Raw genomic sequence first — 27,388 nt, 5'->3', positions numbered from 1 at the left:
TTGAATCTGCACTATGTCAGGAAACTTCCATGTAAATTTGAACTCTTCTGGTTCAATGGTTCTTGAGAAGAAGATTTTAAAAGATTTTTCCTATATAAATACATATAAAATATGGTTTCCCCTATTGTGGCGCCATCCGACCCCAGGGTGCCATTATATGAACAAACTTGAATCTCCATTATGTCAGCAAACTTCCACGTAAATTTCAACTATACTGGTACAGTGGTTCATGAGAAGAAGATTTTTAAATGACCCCATCCTATTTTTACACTTTTGTGATTATCTCCCCTTTGAAGAGAACCTGGCCCTTAATTTGAACACTTTTGAATTCCCTTCAACTAAGGATGATTTGCATTAAGTTTGAATGAAATTGGCTTACTGGTTCTGGAGAAGAAGATTTTAAAAAAAATTCAGTGTATTTTTACTGTTTGCTATTATCTCCCCTTGGATAAGGGGGTTGGCCATCATTTGAACAATTTTGAATGCCCTTCACCCAAGGATGATTTGTGCCAACATTGGTTAAAATTGGCCCAGTGGTTTTGGAGAAGAAGTTGAAAATTTAAGGTATCCGACCCACATTAGCGGATTTTTATAAAATGTAAATCAAGGTGTGTATTATGACCGTAATTGATGCTAAAAGATATATCTATGTTTTTTATTGAAAATTTACCGCAAAATTACCTTATATTATCAATTATTTATATTTCCCAACATTTTTCAATTATGCTGCAACTTTTTTTTCAAATAATGAAATAAAATAAGAAATAAATAGACATTTAAAGTTTTCTTTTATTATTATAGCATAATTTTTATTTTAAAACACTTCTAACATCAAAAAGACAGATTGACTATGAGAAAACATGAAAAATAGAAAAATAAAAATTCAAGTGCAAAAAGGTGAAATGTACAAAATTGCTATTTTAAAAAAAAATGATGCAGAAATTTCACAAATATTTTGCTGCAAATGAAGTTCAATCCCTATATTTTTGTTTAGCACAATTATAAAGATATTTACCGTAGAAAACTTTAAATATGCTATGTTGAACACCCCCACCCCCAATACAAAAATTCAAGTGCAAAACGGCGAAATGTACAAAATCGCTGTTTTTAAAAAAAAGATAATGTAAACTTTTCACAAATAATGTACTGCAAATGAAGTTCAATCCCTATATTTTTGTTTACCACAATTATAAAGACATTTACCATAGGAAACTTACATTATGCTATGTTGAACCACATCCCCCCCCCCCCCCCCCCCTACAAAAATCTTAACATTGAAACATTTTGATGCAACATTCCAATTTGGAAAAAAAAATTAACAGACATATGAAAAATGTATCATTCAAACAATGAAAGCATAGGAACTCTTAATAAAACAATGATAAATGTCACTAACATCGACCTGACCTTGAATCATCAGGAAATGCTCATTATCATATAAAGTTTACTTTTCACATCTAAAGACCAAATAGCTAATGTATCAACTTTACATGTGTCAAACACAAAACATGCTTATAAAACATGACAAATTTACTGTTCAAAAAATGAACAAAGCTTTGGAATAATATTTCCCAACAACTTTTTATCTTTGGTAACACGTGGTTTCTCGATACAATTTTTTGCAGTAAAAATATTTCTCAGACCATCTTCACCATCTCTCTGCCAAACAAGTTTCAAATGTTGTAGATTTAGGCCAGAACCTGCTATATTTTCTGCAGTAGCTAATTTGAGAACACCACTGGCAACAAGACAATGTAGGGTGCCAATATTTTTGGCCTTGACAAGATTGAACTCTTCTTGTAAAAAATGACAATTTGATGCATAAGAATGTTTTACATAATCTGCTTTTGTCATGCCACTTGCACACAAAATCTTAGCTAGCATTTTAACATCATCAACTGCATCATGAGCATTGTAAGATTCTTGACAGAAATATTCTGCTAGAAATTCTTGCTTATAAGAACCAAGTTTTGGAACTTTTGAACGCAATGATGACAAAGAATCCACAAATGCTAAAACATGATTTGAAAATTCATTCATCATTCCTACTCTACATATAGCATAGGATAGAACACGGAAGTCAAAAACTCTTCCATTGTGTGCAATCAAAACAACATTGCTAATGTTCTTCAAAAAAATTAAAAATTTTGAAAGTACTTCTGTTATCGATACAGTTGCCACTTGCTTTCCGTGCACAGTCATGTGTTCACCATCCCAGGATATCCCAGTTATCTGCTCAGCATTTTCATTGATGGGTACTTTAGGTGAAACATAATATGAAAACTCGGCATCAGAATCCATAACTTGTGCAGCAATCTGTGTGATATGAGGCATTAGTCCACGCTGAACTGAAAAAGATCTCACTTGAGCTTTCAACTCAGGTAAGTAAAAAGAATTGAATTTGCAATTTATAAGATTGTATAATAAAGTTCTACTAAAAACTGTTGCCAAAACAATGGCACTCGATATTAAACACAGGTGTTTGATAAAAGTAACTACTTTCATTCAAAGTATGGGGCATATTCTGTTTCTTAATACGTCTGTGCGTTCCGTGCGGTATGTATTAGACAAAGAAAACTCTCATTTATGTTGTTTTTGAGAAAAATAAATAGATCAATCACTTCAAAAATCTTGAACCCATGCGTTACTGAATCTTTTCACCATGGTCAACGGAGTACTTGCACCGATAGAGTATAATGGCATGGATCATGTGGACATAAAAACAGATTTGTTAAGTGTCAGTTTTACTAACTTTACGTTAATCATTCCCCCCCCCCCCCTCTGGATCCGCCACTGACCGGGCTTTATATCGGGTGCGTTCATAGTAACCCCAATGGTACCATCATCGATTTGCCAATAATAAATATTGAAGTCATTGATACTATTGGACCCTTGTGTACTCTGAACGAGTTTGGGTTACAAATGGTGAGAAATCCAACTATGGTACCATTGGTATACCACGAGCAGGCGCGTAGCCAGGCGTACGTTTGTACACACAAACGTCCACATCACTTTAAAAAAAATGAAAGGAGAGAGAGAGAGAGAGAGAGAGAGAGAGAGAGAGAGAGAGAGAGATTAGTAATATCAATCGGTAGTGAAGGGCAATATTTATGACAATTATATTTGTCCTCTCCGGAATTGTTATTAACAGATTCAGTTTATATCCATTTTTTTTAAAATGGAGACAGGCTACTGACAAACATGTTGATGGTGCAGGGGTTTCAACCGTCTCATTTAAAGTCAGCATTTCGCAAATTCTATGGTCGTTATAACAATCTACTTTGCCAATACAACCTACCATTGGGTCAAATTTGTCTGACTTGTTTCATATCGATTGTTAGGCCGTTTTTGGCACAATGATTTTGAATAAGGTTAACTCCGTTTGCCTGATCAAGATATAGGGCCCACAGCGGGTGTAACCGGTCAACAGGGGGTGCTTACTCCTCATAGACACCTGATCCCACTTCTGGTATATCCAGGGGTCGAGATCTGTTTACCCACCTCTCTATTTTGTATTGCTTATAGGAGTTACGAGATGGATCACTGTTCGTTATCTTCACCTTCCTACATGAGGATTTCATAGAGCAGAAAGATATATTCTGGTGTCGATGTCATATCGACTTTGTACGATGGAATACCATAGAGACACTTATAGGACATTTGCTTTGTGAAGTATTGTCTAACACAATATCATATTTATAAATTCATTAATTGCCACTAACTACAGCTGCAGAAGAGGAGCACTGCAAGAATTTTTCTAAGTCAGAGAGTGGATTAAAGAAATGATTAATTTGGATCCTTCGAACTGGGGCTTATCACTGTTTTCAGCATTCTTGTATCCGTTAAAACTAAACTACAAGTCACGCCAGATAAACTTTTGAACGTTATTTGCTATAAATGCAAGGCAAATTGTGACACTAGACGTTGTACTTGTAAAAACGTGGACTGAAATTACTCTAATGATTACTTATATAATTATCAGACACGTAGCAACAATGGCTCTACCCTTTTTATCATTACATGCGAAGCATGAGGTCGATTTTTAGACAGATTGGTTGCCCTTCCTCATCTCTCTCTTTTTTTTTTTAAAATAGCATTATCGTGAACTGTACACAGTGGAAGTGAAATTGAACTGAGAGAACAACCTTAGCCCACCCCCTCCCCACACCCACACACACCATGAAGGATTTTTATAACTTTGGATTAAAATTTAATTGTCAATTTTCAGGCAGATATTGTGAAATTATCTTCAACACCCCCACCCCAACCCATTTTATTTTTACGATGCTGCGTGCCTGATTCATTTTGCTTTAATTCTAGATGTCCATTGTTTTTAAAATATATTACTTCTGAAATTCTCGGTATTAATTGTACAATGATTTGGATACAACTAAACGTTAAATACGGCTCCCCCCCCCCCCCGATGTAGGTCATCTTTAACAGACCATTTTTGAAGGGACACCCCCCCCCGATGTAGGTCATCTTTAACAGACCATTTTTGAAGGGACACCTGTTTTGTGTTAACAGTTTATTTTAATATATCGATCTTCATGTGGTAACTCATGAATGCCTAATGGACAGTAAAAAGTATTTTCTTCCAAAATCCAGTTTTTAACGATATTTGTTGGAAAATGAAGATTTCAGCCCAACATTTGGAAAGGAAACAAAACGGCCGATTGCCTCGTGATTAGGGCATTGTATGTATCCAGGGAGTGGGGGGTTGAATATGACCTTCAAAACAGAGGTCTCATGTCACAGTAGGCATTGTAATGATAAAGAACCCTCACATTGGTCAAAATACTTGGTACTTCGCCTCTAACTAAATCTTCGCAAGCCAAGGATTTACAATCCGCTCCGCTTCTCTGAGGCTAAGGAAGATGCTATAGCTAAATTAAATGATGTTTCTACACGATTAAAAATTCTCGAATGAGACGCAAAACAAGAAATAAAGACATTTTAATATCATTTTTAAAAAAAACCCACAACATACCAATACTGAGGTAATATACATTTTAAAAATCTCCACAGAAGATCCACCATTACATGTATATAATAAAAGTGAGCAACATGATACATGTAGTTAGACTTAGATAGACAACCACCGAAAAGAATGTTCATATTCAACATAACAAAATTAAAATTCAATGAAAAATATCAAACATAATAATCTATATTTATACTCCATCAGTAAAGCCATTTGTAAAACATTAGATAAAAGTGAGTAGGGAATAAAATACCACAGTAACAGATCTTCTATTAAAAGTTACATGTAAAATATCAGATACACATGTAAGTGGGTAGGGGATTCAATAAAAATATAAGTGACATAACAGATCATTTAGTAAAAGTTATTACATACAATGTACATGTACAAGGTTCTTGAACAAATAAAATAAATTCAAATATATACTGAACTTTTTCATAATACTATTAGTTTTTACTAGCCCGATGAGTCGGATGCTATATAATTGGCTTGGTAATACTATTAGCTTTTACTAGCCCGATGAGTCGGATGCTATATAATTGGTTTGTTAATGCATGTTGTACATGTCTTATGATATTAGTTAATCAGAACTAAATGTAGCCATATGGTGCGAAGTGTTAAAATATATCGCTTGCTTTGGCAGGCTGTGGACGCCGCGGATATTTCAGAGAAACATGAGACAAAATCGCTTCTTTTCAACTGCTTCGTAAATTTCGTTGTGTATCGAAATCTCTTCGACCTTCACCTCTCCGAGTCACCTGGGGATCAAGGCCATTTTCCATGTGATATCTTAACAAGGAGCGAATATCGGGGAATTTATGCTCTGCAAAAAAATAGAACCAATCTTGACCGTTGCTGTGTCGCTCTGAGAAAACCGCGTAATGGACCAACTTCCTCATGTGGCTGCAAATATGAAAAAGAAGATAATAATAGAATCATCCAACATTCTGCTAATCGTGGCATTACATGTAATTCCCTTTTACATCTTATACGCTTCATGTTGATACGCTGGGAGCAGATTATACATATGTATATTCAGATGTAACGCATTTCCAAATAAGTCTGCCAAACTCCAAGCACAGATTTGTCTTTGTCTAATATTGTTTAGATCTCAGAAAAATCACATGTACCAGTCATGTACATGTAACAGGGCCGAGTTTTACTAAACATCGTATCCTCAAACGTAGACGTAAGTCTAGACGTACGCGTAGATTACGTTAATTTTGCGTTTTACTAAACGTCGTATCTTACCATTTGGCGTAGATTTACGTCAGATTTTCCATGTGAGGTTAAACAGCCGTAGCGACCATGTAGCGTTATCAAAATGGCGGCGTACATTTTTTTCCAAAGAGCACTTCGTCGTGAAAGGGTTTTCCGTGATAGAAGTCAAGGGTTAGACGCTTTAGACGATGTATACCTGATTTCCAGGTACAGATTTCCAAGAAGAATTATTCTGTAGCTCATTGATGGTGTCGACGCCAATGTGAGACCCTCTACAAACCGATCACACTCAATTCCAACACAGTTGCAGGGACTTGGATCAAAATGCATCCATCACCAATGTAAACATGTTTAAATTGTCTCCTTTGATTACTTATGCACTTGTTTGCCCGTTCATGAAATGATTCGATTTATGAAGTAATTCATATATTACATGTAGATTTCTATTAGCATTTTGAAAATCATAAAAAAAAAGTATGTTTTGAACTGAATACGCACAAGCAAAACAATTAAAAATTTAAAGAAATGAAAGATGTTTGAAATACTTAAGAAGTGATGGGGGGGGGGGGGTGTCACAGAAATAAACTCATTTACATGAAGATACAAGAATTACATGTATGCACTAAACGTGTCTCATTTTTTAAAGACAATATAATAAATGTTTTAATCCATATCAAATCTCATAAGCACTTTGATTGTTAACATTTAAAATAAATGTCTGTCTTTGTCATGTCACAACGGGTTTCATTCATCTGTTCACAATATCACTATTGATATTTTGTCTGCATTACAAATTTGAAGGTACATGTTGCAGCAGCTATCTGTGTAAAGTGTAAAAATTTCACGAATCTTACACAATTGACTATAATTGTGTTTTTTTTCCCTTCTATATATGTATATATCACAGTGTTTCAACACTCGTAATTAGGATAATTTAACCTGACCTTATATTAATAAATAAAGCAAGTAAGTAAGTAATTTTTATTTAAAGTCGGAACTATATACAGGTAAACAATAAACATGAGCTAAGAGCTCTTTAACCGACTATATAGCATTAAAAAAACACAGAGCACTAATGATATATAATTGGATGCATAGACATAAAAATAGAAATTTGAAATAAAACAGGACGCATACATGTATACAGAAATCTAATTTAAGAAATGCTGCAACATGTACCTTCAATCTTAAATCTACCTCAAAAATTCCGTTCTCAAATCTACGAACTAAACATATTGTAACTTATGTAAGATACATCTCTAAAAAATGAATTATATTCTTTTGTATTCTGGAATATATTCCAATTGCATTCCAAAATTTTCATCTTGATAATAAAATAGCAAAAATTAATTTTGGAAAGTGAAACTTGTTATGTAATTGTGAAAATGAAAAAAAAAAAAGTGTAGAAATGTTACGTTTCTTTGTAAACATTAGCACAACGGTGTGCACACAAGCATTTGAAAGGGGGAGGGGTGTGAATCAAAATATTTAAGTAGTCATCAAATGTGGGGGGGGGGGGGGAGGGGGGTATGACATGTGATATTTAATTTATATATTTTAAGATATGTCATAAAGTTCAAAGGATATCTTATAAAAATTCATTCATAAGATATAGCTTATGAATTATAAAAGATTTCTTTTAATACGTATATCTGAATTGATTGTAAGATATTTTACGAGATGCGTCATAGACTTTATAAGTTTTATAACGTATCTTATGAAATTTATAACATATCTTATAAAAGTTATAAGATATATTATAAAGTTTATGAGATATCTTATAAACTGTAAATTATGAGATATCTTATAAAATGTAATATATATCTTAAAAACTTTCCTTTTATAAGGTATTTTATAAAAGTTATAAGATATCTTATAGCAGTTATACTATATAGGAAGTAATATTTCGTATAGAGTATGCAATATCTTATCGAAAACGTTAATGAGATATAAGATAAGATAACTATGCATTGCCAAATTAACATTAGCTCAAATAATTGAAGATATCAATTCATTTGATGCGTGCAACAATTCAATTACTGATCTCTGAATTTTTGCGAACATTATTGGAATTATGGATAGTATTAATTATTCTGAATTGATCATACAGAGAATTGAATTGATGTACGCATTAATTCAATATGTTGAGAGCAAGATAATTGATTTGATGCGAGTATTAATTCAATAGATGTGAGCAATAATATTGAATTTATGATATCTTCAAATACTGAAAAATATATATAATTATTTGAGTTCATGTTAATTTGGCACTCCATAGATATATCTCATATATTTTATAAAAAATCTTATGAAGGATATAGGATATCTCATCAACTTTTTAAGATATCTTTTAACTTTATGAGATATCTTATAAAAGTTATGAGATATCTTTAAAGAGGAATAAATCTAAAACATGGAATGCTAAAGGGGAGAGGAGGACTTACTATGTTTATTTAACAACAAACAAAAACGATATACCCTGTATTTCACAAACAAAGGGGTTTAAGCAATTAGTTTATCATTATAATATGAGGAATGGAAATTCGTTATTTTTTATCAATATTGTTGTTTTTTTAAATTAAAACTTTAGGTGTTGTGTACATTGCGATATCTCGCAAAAGCTGATTTCTTCTCGGAAGTGGGGGACATACATGGCGTTTCAAAGGCATCTGTGTGCGTAATTCTACCAAGGGTGTGCAGGGCATTGAATATGTTCCTCAACAACATTAGTTTTCCTAATGATGCAACAAAGCTTAATAAGATAAAGGAGGAGTTTCATGGGATAGCCAGATTTCCGAATGTTGTGCCATTGATGGGACACTTATTCCTATCCGAAGAATGAGTGGCGATATGGAGCCTGTGTTTGTGTCCAGGAAAAATTTCCATGCCTTGAATGTTCAAGGAGTGGTGGATGCAATCATGAGGTACTTTTATTTTTATCAATGCTGTCCCAATGTACATGTATTCATGAGTTTTTCTTGCACTGGTCTAAAAGGTACAAACAATCAAACCTTTCTTTTTTATATAAATCTGTTTTGAAAATATATTTTGCCAATTGATCCGATGCACTACAATTAAAGAGGTTCGCATCTGACATTTGGAGTAATGTCAATTTTTTGGGAAGTGTATTTTTGATTACCACATTGAAGGAGAATTAGGAAATTAAAAAGAAAAATTTGGGTCGCAATACTTTTTATTGGGCTATAGTGTTCTAAACATGACCTTTTTGCACTTAAAGTTTATTCAATTAAACTTGATTTGTCTGTTAGTGTCAACACAAGCAACACAAATCAATCATTACATAAAATTCAGATTTACAGTATATATGTAAGGAAGTTGTAGCCTCCAACACATAATATGACAAATAAATACATCACTTATGTATTTGCATTGTAGGTTCATTAACATCAATTGCAGATTTCCTGGAAGCACTCACGATTCGTACATATTCAATAATTCCAGTCTGCCTGAAATATTGGATACCTTACCAAGAGGAGGGTGGTTACTGGGAGATTCAGGTTACCCTCTTAAGGATAACCTGATGACTCCATGTAGCACCCCATCCAGACCTGCTGAGGAGCGTTACAATGTGGCGCACTGCAAGACCAGAAATGTGGTGGAACGAGCCTATGGGGTGCTGAAGTCAAGGTTCAGGTAAATAAGGAATTACAACTACATGTATCCATAAAAAACACTATTAATACCAGTAAGTAAAAATGAAGTAAAATTAAAGTTAACATTTTCTTATAGGTGTTTACACAGCAGCGGAGGTTATCTTCCCTTTAAACCGGAGAAGTGTTCCTTAATAATCGAGACATGTATGAGACTGCACAATAAGGTAATAAATGAAAAGATCCCTTTGCGACAAGGTGAAGTTGTGGCCAACCAGCAGAACAATGCTGTGTACCATGGAGCAGCAGCACAGACTGCAAGGAATTTAAGACAACAGGTCGCCTCCAGACTTTAATAAGGCTTAAAATAAAAAAAAGTAATATCAACCATGTGTACATGTGTACGATTTATTTTTTCTCAAAAGTCCCAGCACCGATGAACATTATAAGTAAACACATTTCTGAAGTGACCATTTCTCTCATCTATTAAAAAGATAAAATAACTATCAGAGAGCGAAGGCAACAAAATGTGTTAAGCTGTTAACAAAATTTAATGATAGGAGAGACAGAAAGAGGAGAGAGAGAGTCTGCTGAACGGTGAATCTGTCTCTCTAGGGCGATCGCAATTCTCTCCAGCGCCATTACTTTTCTCTCTTCCTGTTCCAATCTCTTTCTTTTCAATTCCATCAGGTCTTCCATTTCTTAAATTGAAATTCAAAATTTTATTCCTTTCATACAATTGATTGTTAAAATATTTTTTTTAGAGAATTAAAAAGTATAAAATAGAACATACTCGACAGGAAATTGGTGTAACATGTTTAAAATATGCTCCAAATCACACCTGAATTCACCTTGGTTTGTAGATAGCAAGGTAAATGTACCAGTAATTTGTTCATATTTTTTATGGTGGTATGAAACACCTGAATATCTTTAAACATATCAAAAGTGTTTGGTAGTAAAAACATAATTACAATTTTCAAATTTTCATGATAATATACAGATGTGAACTGTACATGTTTGTTTTTATGGAATGATATGTCCAGGGGTCCTTGTTTGCCCAACTATCTATTTTGTATTGCTTGTAGGAGTTATGAGATTGATCACTGTTCGTTATCTTCACCTTGCATTCATAGGAAATGTTCTAATGCTTTAATCATTACCATAGTTCATAAACTTTCTCCTTCCCACTGGTTCTCTAATCCTCCTCTTCATAGAGACCTCCTGTGATGCTGTTATTATAAAGAAAATTTTTGAGAATGATCTACAATACATGTATTTTGCAGTGTTAGGGTACCATATTAACCTTGCTACAAACAGACCTTTTTTTTTTTTTTACAAGTACCTTATTATTTAATTAATAATTTCCAATGACCGGTTTCATTATCATTTATCCCAATATTAATATACTGCAATATGCATGTAAGAAATCAGAATGCAATTTAAACAAGAGATGTTTGTAATGAATATATGCCCCCATGGTGCAAAACTGAAAAGGGTTATACACACACATCATTTAATTGATAGTAGTATCATCAATTCAAAATACTGAGCAAACAATATCTTTCTATGTCCAGAGTGGATTGACCATGTGACATAAAAATCAATAGGGTCATCTACTCCTTATGTTGTACCAGTGTACCCTTGAACATGTGACCTCAAAATCAATAGGGGCCATTTACTCTTAGGGATGTACCAGGGTACCAAGTTTGATGTCTGTCAAGCAAAGGATTCTAAAGATATTGAGTGGGCAAAGTCTTCCTATGTCCATAGTAGATTGACATTTTGACAATAGGGGTCCACATATGAAATATCATTACGATCAAGTGAATGGTTCTTAATATATTGCGTGGACAACATGTGGTCTACCGGCCGATAGGTGCAAAGCAATATGCCCCCCTTCTTTGGGGGATAAATATTATTATGTATATCAATATCATTCCCTTTTTCTCATCCCAAGCAAAATTCAGTATACATAAATACTTGTAGATGAAATAAAAGTTTCCTCTGCAGTTATGTCCACAACAGATTCTGAAATTTCCAAGATCATTATAATACATAGCATATATATGGATACATATAAAATTTGCACATGAACATGTAGATTTCAGTTACAAGCAATCTGACTTTAAATATTTTGGAATTGTGTAAGAAAAAGTACACCAACTTTTCTAAAACTGCCGAATTTTCATATGGTGAGTTGAAATATAATAACATGTCAAATAATATGCTAAGTTAATCATGTGTATTTATTTATCAGCAGATGTTCTATACAAATTGCCATATGTGTATTTTAAAGTATAGCTAATAGGTTCAACTGGAAAACGAAGTAGCTACATGTAGTTGATAAATATATTTACCAGATATACATTGTGCTGTCACAACACAATCTCCTGTTGCTCCAGGACAACTGTCAGTGGAAGTGGAAGATTTCTCCAGTGTATAACCTGTATATCATATATTTTCATAATATTAAAAGAGCTAGTACAAAATTTGGAAATGCATGTATCATTATCATCATGATCTTGGCATACATATATGGAGAAGTCACAGTCTGGTTAACACAATTTATATATAAAAAGAAATTTACATTTATTTTCCTCTCGTCCTGTATCCACTCCACCTTCCAGACCATGTATGGCTTCTTTGGGAATGGTACCAAGTAGCTAAGAAAAATGAATAAAATGAATTTAGTATGGAATATGTGTTGCTTCCAAAAAAAAAATCAAGTCACTAAAGTGTCTATATAAGTTTTGCATATCTTTTTTTTTTAATAACTGTTTCATTATTGACCATAGAGACTGTTTTTATGAAAAACAAATGTCTCAGAGTTCCCCAAATTGGAAGTGCTTCAACTGAAACCTCCTCCCCTTAATGTACTGCATGGTGTGGAGAAAAAATAAGCCACATAGGAGTAGAAGCTACATCCCTCTTAGATCCACTATAACTTTTAGGAAAATAATTGGATCCTCCTCCTGCCCGACAATATGCACATTTTGCGATCATTAAAATCATATATTTTAATTAATTTTCTATAATCATCCAAGTCTTTCAATATAGATAATAATCACTACTCAATCAATTTATATGCGATTTTAGAGATATAATCTGAGTATCATGTCCCCCATCCTACCCCTCCCCTGGAATTTCATGATTACATTCTCAAAAATTCCCCTAAAATATGAAATGGGCTTTAACATTTAAAAGCTGGATAAAACATGGAAGAAAATGTTCTCTTTCTCATGAAGATCTGTATGTTACCAGTACTCACAATCAACTCCCAGGGCTTAAACAAAACTTCAGAACAGGGTCCGCCACCTGTTTTGGAAGAAGCTTCTTCCCTACATGCTTCCTTCTTCTTAACACTGGACTGACTGTCTTGTATCCTCTTTTTTTGTTTCTTCCACAGTTCTCATACAGGACACTGTTACAGCATTCACCCTGTACAGGGATGGGGTAATGGAAAATTAAATACATTTTAAAAAGGGTTTCTGTACATAAAATGTATAGCATACCAACACCTAAGAAAACCATTCATAGAGTTTATGAAAATTTGTGCAAGAATTTTATAAACCTGTGCAATAGAGAAAACTTTATCTGGCTTATGAGCAACGAATGTAACAATATTATTGAAAAACTTGCCAATTACATATATAGCTGTTCATTTACTAAGAAAAGTTGATTTACCATGAACTTGTAAATTTACTTGACCCTGGATATTGGTGAATAAACATAGTTTTATGTATAAATTTGACCTTTACTTATTACATCCCCTCTCAACCACCTTGTGCCACAAGTTGTGGTTTGCAACCCCCACCCCACCCCCACCCCCTCCTAATCAACTTAAGACTTGCATTCCCCTCCCAGAAATATTTTGAATCCACGCAAATAGAAAAAAAATCCTTTAAAAGATTAACAACCATAAAACATCAACAACAAAAAAAATTTTAAAAAAATGTAATTAACCTGCGGGACTTGAACCCGGTACCTCGATAGTCCGAGTTTACTGCGTTAACCATTGCGCTATCATGCTTACGTAATGATCTTGAAGTATATTTCATACAGATACAATGCTATTTCTGATTTCAACTTGTTTTCTCGCTTTATTTTAAAGAAGTTTGAAAGTTTAATTTACATTGTTCCTGTTCAATGAAAAGGTGAAGATAACAAACAGTGGTACTTTACACACAACACTAAATCTACACATTTACACATGCATAATTTTTAATACATGTATTGTTATTTGCAAAACATCATAGGTTAGGGCCTATTGCATCGCTTGGGTTCAAATTTACATCAGTGGTTTCATTCACTTTTTAACCGCTTCTTAAACCCTTGAAATTTCTTGATATTATAGACTAAGTGGTGTCACTAACATTCTCATCAAAATATATATTCTATGATCTGGGTGAACAATAGGGGCACTCGATGGTACTTACTTTTCTGTCACGTCCTCCCAAGCCCGTCTTTTCATTTCCGATGTAAGCGTGGGGGAGAACTTTCCTCTTATGATTTGTATTACATTGGCGTAGGCCTCAATCAACACGTCCATCTCGGCATCCGACCAGTTGGGCTTTCTTGGCTTTTTGTCGTTCATTTTCGACGAGCAGACGAGAGGTCAAGCAAACGAAAAGTAAGCAATACGCATGCGTAGCTTTCGTTACTATGAAAACATTTCTACCTTTTTTTTTGAAGAGTTCCAGTCGTAAGTAATGAGAAAGCCTACGTAAATAACTACGTTTACGGATACAGATACGGCGCTTTGTAAAACACAATCTACACGCACGTAAAATCAATCGCAAAGACTATGTTTACGCGTACGTCTACGTTTGAGTATACGATGTTTAGTAAAACTTGGCCCAGACTCTTATCTCCGGACATTAAAAATAACCTATGTCACGTGACACTCCGATGACATGGGAGAGAATAGAACTCCTACATAGATACATCAATAACAGACTTCGTATAGACTTTCTTTTATAAATCCTAAATGGGAATTTTAAATCCTTTAGATTCTTTATAAACTCTACTGGGTATCAATTTTCAAAGGAAATCATACAAAGAAAATGATAATGATGCATGTGGAATACATGTATAATTTTCTTAAGATCTCAACAATTCATACAGAATTCCAAACAAAATCAGCCCCTCCCTACCCCACTGAAATTGATCAAAATAGAAAATTTTGCTTCCTTTAATCCTGTTCCATTTGTAAGATACTATAAGTATAATCTGTATTTGTGAGACCCCTAAATAGATTAGATTCGCCGAGAGAAATTGTAAGGGTTGATACCCCTCCATCCATTTAAAATCACTTACCTGACTGTTACTACGAGACGATGAGCTTCCCTCATATACCAAACTACATAGTTCCCGTCTTCTTTGCAGTAACGGGTCATAGACTGCTCAACCTACAATAACATAAGGTCATAAACTGCTCAACCTACACATAAAATAAGGTCATAGACTGCTCAACCTACAATGAAATAAGATCATAGGCGGCTCAACCTACAATAAAATAAGGTCATAGACTGCTCAACCTACACGTAAAATAAGGTCATAGACTGCTCAACCTACACGGAAAATAGGGTCATAGACTGCTCAACTTACAATGAAATAAGGTCATAGACTGCTCAACCTACAATGAAATAAGGTCATAAATTGCTCAACCTACATGTAAAATAGGGCGATAGACTGCTCAACCTACACGTAAAATAGGGTCATAAACTGCTCAACCTACAATGAAATAAGGTCATAAATTGCTCAACCTACACGTAAAATAGGGTCATAGACTGCTCAACCTACACGTAAAATAGGGTCATAGACTGCTCAACCTATAATAAAATAAGATCAAGACTGCTCAACCTACAATAAAATAAGATCATAGACTGCTCAACCTACAATAGAATAAGATCATAGACTGCTCAACCTAATAGTACAAAGGGGTCGTAGACTGCTCAACCTACAATAGAATAGAGTCATAGACTTCTTAAACCTGCAAGTAAAATAAAGTCGGAAGTTTCATCCACAAACTTCATATCAATTTGTTTACATGGATAAAATACATCTTTGTTCTAACACTTCTATCAAGGATTAATACAAGTTTTTCAGATTTTCTTTTGGTATAAATCAGGGGAATTTACAGGCCATGGGTACTATTACAGAAATCAGCATATCAGTTTTGATACATTTGTATGTAATATGCATGTTCATGTAGGTCTTCTTTAGTTTTATAACTTTTTGTATATTTCTGAAGATTAGCAACAAATCGCTTTCCCAGTTTAACTTGCACTTTTCCCACTGATAAAAATTGGCGAAAACCGTATTTGTAAAATAATAAGTTCAATGAGAATAGTTTATGTACGACATGACATAGACGCATCAATTCTAGATGATTTAGAAAGAATAGTTGAAAATTTGAAGAGCTTCAAGAGAAGAAAGTTAAATATTTAAAATAAAAGAATAACATCAATTTATGTTTGATTTCTTGTTTCAAATGATGTGATATATTTTAATAGCACATTTACAATAATGATTAGGTTTTTCCAATTTGATCAAAATGTTGACAATTTTCCTAATGCGATTTGAAAGCCACACGACCCTTTTGAAAAATGTTTAAAAATCACTGCGACACAGTAACAATACTACACTGAAAAGTGCCATGAAAATCAGTCATAATCGTTCATTAGCCATGCACACACCTTATTTTCTATTTCACTAGGATCCCATCCAGGAAAATTTCTCAATATTTCACAGATTTCTTGATACGATAGTTCCACTTTACGCTTCTTGGACCGTTGTGGGATTTCAAAAGATGAAGATGTTGTCATTGATTGGTCAAATTTGCTTTCGAGGTCAGCCACCAAAAGATCTGGTGGCTCTGAAACTGACCGCTGTCGTTTTATTTGAGTCATTGGTTTGACGGCATTTTCCTGATAGTTATTTGGATATTTCTGCACGCCGCTGCTGGAGGGAGGAGCAGAAGGCAGCTGTGTGTAAGAGTTTGTGTTTGTCTTGCCCTTTGACAAAGTTTCCTCTCCTCTGTGTAGCTGTTTCACGAATGTTACTTCTGTGTCACCTGAGTCACCTGAACATAAGTGAACTCGATGACACGGTGAAGCGTCTTTGACAGTAGGAGGTATTTCCTAGGGTATCAGAGACTAGCTGCTGATATGAAATTATTGTGTCTATCTGAGCAACTGGTGGTTGGGTGACAGTAGATGACGAACGATTACAATAAGGACACCGAGTGTCAGTTCTAATGGTGGAAGACGTTTCGCTGACATGTCTCTGCATAAAAAAGAAAAAGAACCTGAATCTGTAAGCCCTTGCTCAATATTCATGCAGATAGTAAGTAGGAGTCTCAAAAAGAAATTTTACCTGACTCATAGTTCTGATTTTGCCACACTGAACACAGTCTTCTGTGATATAATTAATCTTCCTTATTGTGCCAAGACAGGTTCTTGGTAGATCTGCTTGTACATTACTCTCGTCCAGTCGACACGGACTTGTTTAATTGAGAGTAGTATCATCAATTCAAAATATTGAGAAGACAATATCTTTCTATGTCAAGAATGGATTGACCATGTGACCTAATAATCAATAGGGATCATCAACTCCTAAAGATGTACCACTGTACCAAGTTTGATGTTTGTCAAGCAAATGGTTCTCAAGATATTGAACGGACAGTATATTCCTATGTCCATTTGTCCCTTGACATTTGACCACGCGACCTCAAAATCAATAGGTGTCATCTTCTCCTGATGATTTACCAGTGTACCAAGTTTAATGTCTGTCAAGCAAAGGGTTCTCAAGATATTGAGCAGACAGTATATTCCAATGTTCAGGTTGACCCTTGACCTTTGACTATGTGATCTGAAATTCAACAGGGGTCATCTTATCTTGATGATGTACCAGTGTACCAAGTTTAATGTCTGTCAAGTAAAGGGTTCTCAAGATATTGAGCGGAGAGTATATTGCTAATTCGTCCGAACGAATTTCTATTTCGTCCGAACAAATGGGCAATTCGTCCGAACGCATTTCTAATTCGTCCGAACGAATGATATATATTTTTTATTTGGCCTCTCTACGCCGCCGTACGGCAATTCATTCGGACGATTTACCCATTTGTTTGGACGAAATAGAAATTCATTCGGACGAATTAGCAATTTGTTCGGACGAATTAGGTATTCGTTCGGACGAATTAGTAATTTGTTCGGACAAATAAGTTATTTGTTCGGACGAATTAGAATTCGTTCGGACGAAATACTAATTAGAACTCTTTTGTGTTGAAAATATGAAAGAATCATAAGATAAAGATGGCGTTACTGGAAAAGGTACAGTTTTACCATTTTCTTGGATTGAATCAAGGTGAAATTTTACATTAAATGGCAGAGTTTAATAACATTGTGATAAGCAAGCGAACGCTTAAAAGAGTCCTTTCTTCCGCTTAACTGTTTAGAAGAAAGCAATATTCTGATTTTCTTTCAGTGGCTTTATTCATTGAAGGAAAAATGGAGACATCAGACAAACTTCGTGGATATAAATTAATGCATCTTCAACAGTCCGGGTATACCGTGACACAAGAAACTGTTCGACTTCTGCTTCAGAAAATTGATCCGTTATAGGTGTGTAACTTCGTAGTAGAGGGAGACTAAGACGGCGTGTTTATACAAATCCTGGTTCGGACTTCGTGTGGCATATAGACTCTTACGACAAACTAAAACCCTTAGGTATCTGTATGCAGTAATGGATGCATTGATAGGTACTCTAGATACGTGATTTGGCTGGAGGTGTTTACAACAAATAGTGACCCTGCTGCAATAGCAAGTTATTTCATGTCAGACGTGTCATGTTGAAAATATTTAGATTTTTTTACGATATGAACACCAGGATGAGTTCTCTAATCGATGTTTTTTGTATGGTTCAAGAAACCATAATCAGAGGATAGAGGACTGGTGGTCATATTTGAGAAGTCAAAACACGCAGTTCTGGATATCTCATTTTCAGGAATTAAAAAACGAAGATAAATTCACTGGCGATTTTCTCGACAAATATTTACTCCTTGAACTTTGATCAAACGTTTTGGCTAGTCTTTCACAATAAAGTAAAACACCAATTTCACACTTGATTCCATTCATGTAACAAGAGTACCGCAAACGGTACAACATACGCCTGTCGGACAGTGAAATTCAACTGGTAAAAGTCTTAAAGTAGGTCTAAGTGCACCCATCTATCAGTCAAGTGAACTGATTATGTATTTCTCTGAGAGGAAGGTTGTGACAAAATGTCAGTGCAATATCTGTTTCTATGATGAGGAAAATTCCAGAAAACTCTTTGACTTACTTTTTAGCCCTAAAGCAAGTCATGGTGCATCAATTAAATTGAAAAGTGAACTGATTATGTATTTCTCTGAGAGGGAGGTTGTGACAAAAGTTCAGGGCAAGACCTGTATCCATAAAGAAAACAAATCTGGAAAACTGTTTGATCTACTTCTACCCCCAAAATAGGTCATGGTACACCAATCTAGCTGAAATGCTAACTGAACTTGTATTCCTCCAAGAGGAGGCTTGTGACTAAATTTCAGGGCAATATCTGCATCCATATTGAAAAAAAGTCCGGAAAACTGTTTGACCTACTTTTAGTTCTAACATAGGTCATGGACGGACGGACCAATCCAGTGGAAATGCAAACTGAACTTGTATTCCTCTGAGAGGAAGCTTATGACTAAATTTCAGGGCAATATCTGTATCCGCAACGAGAAAAGATCCAAAAAACTGTTAGCATACTTATAGACCTAAAGTAGGTCAAGGTGCACCAATCCAGCTGAAATGCAAACTCACTCTCACGCTTTTTGAGAGAGAAATTGTGACCAAATTTCAAAGCCGTACATGCATCCATTATAGAAAAAATCCGGAAAAAAAACATGATCTCGGACGGACAGTCAGAAAGACGCATGGACAGCGCCATAACATAATCTGACGACGGGGGTATAAAAATAAAAACATGGCGAACTCCTTCTAATTTCAGAAGGCAATGACCTGATTTGAATAAGATACTTTTGTTTATAAGTTATTTTATATTGTTTGTTAAAGACTATTGAAAATTACTTGTAAATATTTTTGTTTTTATTTCCTCTTGGAAAGAAGTCTTTTCCCTTATTTAACAAATCTAAACCCCATTCACCTAAAAATAATGCTGTCCTGTGTGGGTAAAACTGGATCTTGACTTAAATGTGAAAAATGAACAGACAGGCAACAGACCAACGCTGCATGTAATTTGAACTTGTATGGGGCTGACTCATAATTGGTTTCATCATTGCATAGAATAGGTCGGGTGGTGTGTGTGTGTGTGGGGGGGGGGGGGGGGCAGAGGAGACTCGTGACCCCTCCACTCAACAAAGTAGGGGGGAGGCAAGAGCACCACCACGACTAACCTCCTTCTCCCACAATTTAGGATTTTGACCGTTTGGATGCTAGGTTTGCAGTATATTTTCTTTTTTGTATTTATTTGATCCCCCAACTTTTCTGGGTTGTGCACCCCCCCCCCCCAACCAACCTTTTCTTGTGTGACTACGCCATTGCATCGACATGAATAATTATGAACATCACTATTGTTTTAGGAGGAACTAAATGAAGTCATTCATCTTTGGAACACGCATATAATGCGTAAAAATCCACATCAAATCGCTGCAAGCGGTAGACCTATTATAATTTACATACTGCTCCATCTGTATGACGCAGAACACCATGTATGCCCCGTATTGATGGAGAAAATTTGTAACTGCAAAGAGGAATGTACCTTCAAAGGGTCCTACTCATGCGACGGAGATGTATTTGAACTATGCTGTGTTTTAATGGAAGAGAACAACCTGCAACCTCCGGATGACAGTGTGACTGCGACAATATTGCATTGTACATCAAGCGTTTAAAACACGAAAGTAGAGATCGCGAGATTGTAAGATGTAAATAAAAAATTTATATTAAAAAAAAAAATAGAGAGTAAAAATAATAGGTGAGCGTCGAGAATACGAGGGACCTCGCACTTTCAACCCTCGCCTTTTATTGTTTACTCTCTATTTTTGACTTTAAAAAAAAGTAGTTAGCATTTCCTGTATCTTTTTACGCATTAGTAAACCTTTGCTAAGTTTATGATAACTGTCCTTAATTATTGTAGAAATCAATAAATTTTGTAACATCCTCATAAAAGCAGTTTTTTGTAGATTATTAATTTTTTGACAACCCCCCCCCTCCTTAAAATTACCCAACTTTATTTTTATTATATGACTAGACTTCTTTCTATATGCCTCAGAACTCAAGAGCTTCCGGGGCCTTCACTTCCTGGACCCCCACTAGGGTTTTGCCCTGAATATAATGGGAACCTTAAGGCGGCTTCCACACCTCAACCTCTTTCAAATATATATTTTTGGATGTATCCTCTTTCGATTTAAAAATCCGTGACAATTCTATGCTACTACCATCACCACGATTACTCTCCGCCATTGTTCGGTGCATTGATCAAACACCCGGATAACAAAGTTATAAATAGCAATTCGTCCGAACGAAAAAGTTTTTTGTTCGAACAAAAAATTGTTTTCGCTCGAACGAATTTTTTTTTTTTTTTGTCCGAACAAAAAACTTTGTTCGGACAAAAAGTTTTTCGATAGGACAAAATGATATATGCTGAATTTAAGGGACATTTTCATCGTGTCTTTATAGAGAGCTCTGTAGATACATGTACATGTAGGTATACATTCATATACAGATATCTATAAGCTTGTAGGGAGGGTTGGCAGCGGATACTCGTCAGGGCTTGAGGCCTACCTCAAACTTTTAAGACTGAGCAAGGTGTAGGGATTCCCACCATTTTTAGCTTGTTATTTCAGGGGTTGGGGGGGGGGGGTGATTATGTAGTTTACTGTATTTACCGTCGCCATCTTTATGATGTTTATATGGAATATTTTGGAATTGAATCCCATTTTAGGATGCGCCCCAATTTAAGTTTTGTGCTTCCCAACCACCACTTTACGATGTTTCACTACGGCATTGGCGTTGCCTTATAGCTAATAACAAATTCGTCCGAACAAATTGCTAACTCGTCCGAACAAATTACTAATTTGCCCGAACAAATTTACTTATTCGTTCGAACGAATTTCTACTTCGTCCGAACAAATTGCTAATTCGTCAGAACGAATTACTAATTTGTCCGAAAAAATAGTTAATTCGTCCGAACGAATTGCTAATTTGTCCGAACGAATTTCCATTTCGTCCGAACAAATTGCTAATTCGTCCGAACGAATTACTAATTTGTCCGAACGAATAGCTAATTCGTCCGAACGAACTGCTAATTCGTCCGAACGAATAATAATTTTTTTACATGACCTTTCTACGCCGTCGTACAAACGAAATGATAACAAAAACGAAGATAATAATACACTGCATGGGGTCAATGTAATGGACATCCCACGATGGATGACTCTGACGGAGCTGAACATTATTATTGTTGATATCGTAATAATGTAAAAGGATTGTTTTTCCGTGTTTCGTGTTTTAATTGTTGTACTACTAGACATAGAAATAAAATATAGAGACACTGTGTCATAGTTGTTGTTTTTTTCCTAAAAGAAATACAAACAAAAAAATGGGTAATGTGGGTAACTGTAAAAACTAAATCATAGTTGATGTTGGTAACTTGAAAAATTGATGTACGTAACTGATGCTACCATTAGACAAGAAAGATCATATAGCTTTGAAATTCGTGTCTTCAGAGATAGCTGAAACTGGTCAATATAACTGAGGAGTTTGCCAATCAACTACTCTTGCGATCAAAATTAATCCCCTTCCCATTATCAAAAATGCCATAGGGGAAACATATCAGGAACAGGCACTTGGTATCGTTTTACGTGGCGGGGAGAGGGGAGGGGAGGGGGGGGGGGGGGTCCGCGGAGAAGATGACTTCGCAATTCTCTAAAATGCTTTTTAAAAAGGGAAGGGTATCTGAGAGATTGTTCTTCAATACATGTTCGATTCATGACTCGCACAATAAATAGTACGCTATTCCTCCACCCCCATCAATACGAAGGAAAATATGTTTTGGAGGTTTAATGAGTTGCATATTACCCCACCCCCCACCCCTCATAATTATGATTTTTGTCGACCAAAATCATGTTCGAATTTGTATTATTTTTTAATTAATTTTATGTTTTGATTTGCTTGTCAATAATTTTACGCAATTTTACGTAAAGGATATAAGCCAAAAACTGTCCATTCTGTGAGAGAAAGAACTGATCGAGGCCCGTAGGGCCGAGATTAGTTCTTTCTCTCACAGAATGGACGGTTTGAGGCTTATATCCTACTTAAAACATAACATCTTTTGTTTTAAGAATGGACAGGCTCAGGTAACCCAATGGGAATGATAATTATGAATAAAGCTATTTTTTAATAGTCTGACAATATAACCAGTCTTGTGTAGAAGTCTGTTTTTTTGTTCACTTATTGGACAGTGTCAGGTAAGTAATCTTGTACTGCAGGTTTTATATTCACTCACTATATAGTACTGGACCATATCAACATGTCGTCCTCTGATGGGGAGAGCATTTTCACTGCACAATCAAAATTTAAGGATTTTAATGAAAGTACTGCGAATATCATCTTAATGAGTGTTATATTCTGGATATGGAGGGTGAAAAAGTTATGGAGCCAAATTTTTGATCTGAAAAGGATTGTGTATTCAAATATTTGGATGAGGAAATAATTAACGGCAGCCAAAAGAACCTAATACACCCATATCGTGAAAAGAAATTATTCATGAAAGCGAAAATAATAATTCAGAATTAAGAATATGCTAAAAGAAAACATAAAAAAAAAGCATTGTGAAGAATTTTCGGAATGTGCCTCTGGATCCAGCAAAATCCAAATACAGCATAGAAACACGTCTTTCAAATTTAAGTTTTGATGCGATATAATAATGACCAATGGAATATTAAAAAATGTTAATCTTAAAGTTGGAGCAGATAATTCTACTAAGGGGGAATATAGTTTTAAGTGCATGATTCAGTGATTTTTCCGATATTTGTGTTGATTCTTACTTGTAGGGAATTGAAAATTAAATTTGTATCTTTTTGACAAATGTATTGTCTTTCTCTTATTTCCAGCCTACCTGTAGACGTCTAATAAGTTATTGGGGTTACCTGGCAGTGCTCCCACTGGACCAGAATTCCCTTTCGCCACTTTTTCGGGTTGTGGCGCGGCACAAATAATCACATGCTTTACAATTATTTCCATCATATTATATATTATTTTATTCATTACACTTATTTTAGCATTTTCAATCAGTTACATTACTTAATCATATCCAGCTACCATACCTAAACATTTCTTTCTGAAATAATAAGAAGTTGATTTGTTTGATAAATTCTATTATGGAAATCAAAATTCAGGTAATAAATCATATAAATATAAAGCTTTATGATGCTACACCCCTCAGTGAAAACATTGTGTACATTGGCCGAAATGCAGATGTCACAAAACATCAAGCCCAATTTAGAGTCGTATCTCAACCATTCCCTATCAAATTTCCGTTTTTGTATGGAAGATTTTGCAATTTGGACAGAATCAAATGTTTGAGCAGGTGGGGTTGACTGTAAAGCCAAACATAGATATTTTTTTTAATTTTAGACTGACTAGGGTCAGAAGCTACAAGTTTAGTATCAAAATAGAATGGGGTGCATAGTCTTATGAGATTAGCATTTTTATACTGTTTGTTGCGCACCGAACTTCATAGAAAATTATTTATTAAAATTGCTATGTCCATATGAATGGTGACCGACCGCATTGTTTATGAAATATTCGAACTAAAATCAAACACATTAAAATCTTGTAATCAACGAGTTTGGCCGCAAAAACAAACAATTGATGTATTCATATATACATTATAGACAATAATACGGCCAATTTAATTACCGGTCGGTTCTCTGGTTAAGAATTGACATTAATGTGGAGATGATAACACGATAACGAATAAGACTAAATGTTAAACAATTGACCACAGCAGGGTAAACAGCTGTCCGATGTACTTTATTACATAATCACCGACTTTTTTGCAGCCATAAATTACCTGAGGCTGTGACCAGCTCTGTGTGCACTGGAGCGACGCGAGATTTCCGGTCGCACGCGTTGACTGAATAAACTGATTTTGACTGCATAAACAAACAGGCGATAATGTGTCATTGACAAAGGATTAAAAATACAATTTATTGCAAAAAGGGATTTTCGCCACTTTCAATTTTTTTTCGCCATTTTTGAAAAAAATTCGCCATTGGCGAAAATGGCGAAGCCCAGCTCGAGCACTGTTACCTGGCACTGTCCAATAAGTTGACAATCACTGTCCATTATTTTTAAGAACAGACAGCATCTGTCCATTCTTAAAAATAATGGACAGCAATTGTCAAGTTATTGGACACCTACAGGTAACCTTTTCATTACAAGTGGACTTTCTTCTATATAAAAGCCTAAAAAGACAAAGGATTGCGTAACAAAAATGTTTTAATAAGTCATCTTCTCCGGCTGCTCTCCTTTCTTACATTGAAAAACGATGACACGTGCTGTTATATGGGACTTCACCAAATGATATGAAAGAGATGCCGTTAATTTTATATGTTGAAAAATTCAAAATTCATGTAAGTATTATTGATAATTGTAGACAAAAATTGTGAAATATGTTCACATTACAAAGTCACAAGAAAAGGAGATGGAGAAAAAGGAACAATATTTAAATTTTCTTTCGTATAATCATAGAATTTGTACATACCTGTATCAATTCACTTATTCATATATCAAATAATGTATGCGTTCCATCAAATTAAGACTTGTTATTTTTTCTGGGTGTTTACATACTGCTTACAAAATGTTGATATCTCAATGTTAATGGGAATTTGAGAAATGTAAACAAATTAAGAGTTGAACATAACGAACAGTGATCAATCTCATAACTCCTATAAGCAATACAAAATAGAGAGTTGGGCAAACACGGACACCTGGACACACCAGAGGTGGGATCAGGTGTCTAGGAGGAGTAAACATCGTCTGTCCACCCGCCAAACCCGCTGTGAGCCAATGCCCATATATCTTGATCAGACAAACGGAGATATCCGTAGTCAAAATCAGTGTGCCAAGAACGGCCTAACAATCGGTATGAAACAAGTCAGACAGCATTTGACCCAATGATAGGTTGTATTGACGAACTAGATCGTTATAACGACTACAGAATTTGTGAAATGCTGACTTTAAACGAGGTAAGTGTAATAGACAATACATGTGTATTATCATTTTAATATCGTACTGGTGATTGGGGAAATACTTTTTTAAAATATGGGGGCTTACATTTTCGATGGCCTCGACAATTTGAGCTTTTTATTTTTAGAGCCGTGTCTAGACGAAAGCAATGCCTCTCAGAGAGAGAGAGAGAGAGAGAGAGAGAGAGAGAGAGAGAGAGAGAGAGAGAGAGAGATTATAATTACATGTATAAAAATTGTATCCGTCCCATATTCAAAATTACAAAATCGTTGTAAAACTACATGTACGAACATCGAATACACAGAACAGTCTGTTAAGAATACTAAAAATCTGATTAAGTTAGATTCATGCATCTGTGTACATCGCTGTTCATCCTATGTGGTCGAATCATGTGCACTTTGGTGTAGTACAATATATGGACATTGAAAGTTTTATACATTCAAATTCCTTGATTTACTTAATATCGAATCATTTTTTTTATTTTACTTTAACCATTTACTTATTTCACTTTAACTATTCTTTTTCCTCGATTTTTTTTAAATGGAAAAATCAACTTTGACAAATGAGATAAATGTAACGTGATTTTTCTATTTCTAAAAAGTTAAAAAACAGTCACTTCTTAAATAACCCCGAACTCTATTCTAAATATTGAAAGAGTTAACGATTTTAATGCAAATAAAGTGAAAAAAATTATTCGTATATAACTTCCTTTGTCTGGAATTAAAGATTTTTAAAACAAGATATGTATTTTGATGTGCATTTACTGATACTTACATATGCGTCTGAAAAATATCAAGTTATATTCCAAACTATTTGCTGATATTTTGGCTCCAAACTTCTTTTTAATGCTTGGAGGAAATATAACAATCGGTTTCATTCATATTTTTTTCAAATACATAAAAACTCGTATAAATGAATACATACAGTAATTGTACTTTAAAGTTTACAAATTACGGAGAGTAAAATCTGCAAATGTTTCGCCTCGCCATTTTTCAGCCATAGTGAATTTTTCGTTGCATTTACCAACATCTGCCCCATATACACGGTCCCAGATAGCATGACTACGTTGGCCCAACGTTGGCTAATGGTTGGACCGTTGGCCGATGGTTGGCGTTGGCTAAACAACGTTGGCCCAACATCGGACCAATGTCAACATATCACGTTCATACTCTGATGCTGGGGTTAGTCGGGAATACAACATTGGCCCAACATTGGGCCAACGTTGTAATATTGTGACTAATTAATTGCCGGAGTATGTTGTCTACACAATGCTGGCCCAACAT

General features: G+C 34.9%; 2 pseudogenes; one reads left to right on the top strand and one right to left on the bottom strand.

The window, feature by feature from the left end:
- The first annotated feature begins 6,308 nt into the window (after positions 1-6,308).
- On the top strand, positions 6,309-10,172 carry LOC125674356 (putative nuclease HARBI1; annotated as a pseudogene).
- Positions 10,173-10,342: 170 nt separating this feature from the next.
- LOC130048601 (nuclear apoptosis-inducing factor 1-like) lies at positions 10,343-14,410 on the bottom strand (annotated as a pseudogene).
- Between the last annotated feature and the right edge of the window lie 12,978 nt (positions 14,411-27,388).

This window comes from Ostrea edulis, chromosome 7, assembly GCF_947568905.1.
Source record: "Ostrea edulis chromosome 7, xbOstEdul1.1, whole genome shotgun sequence".
NCBI classification, from domain to species: Eukaryota; Metazoa; Mollusca; class Bivalvia; order Ostreida; family Ostreidae; genus Ostrea; species Ostrea edulis.
Note: the sequence above shows the minus strand (reverse complement) of the source record. Positions and strands in the feature narration are given on the sequence as shown.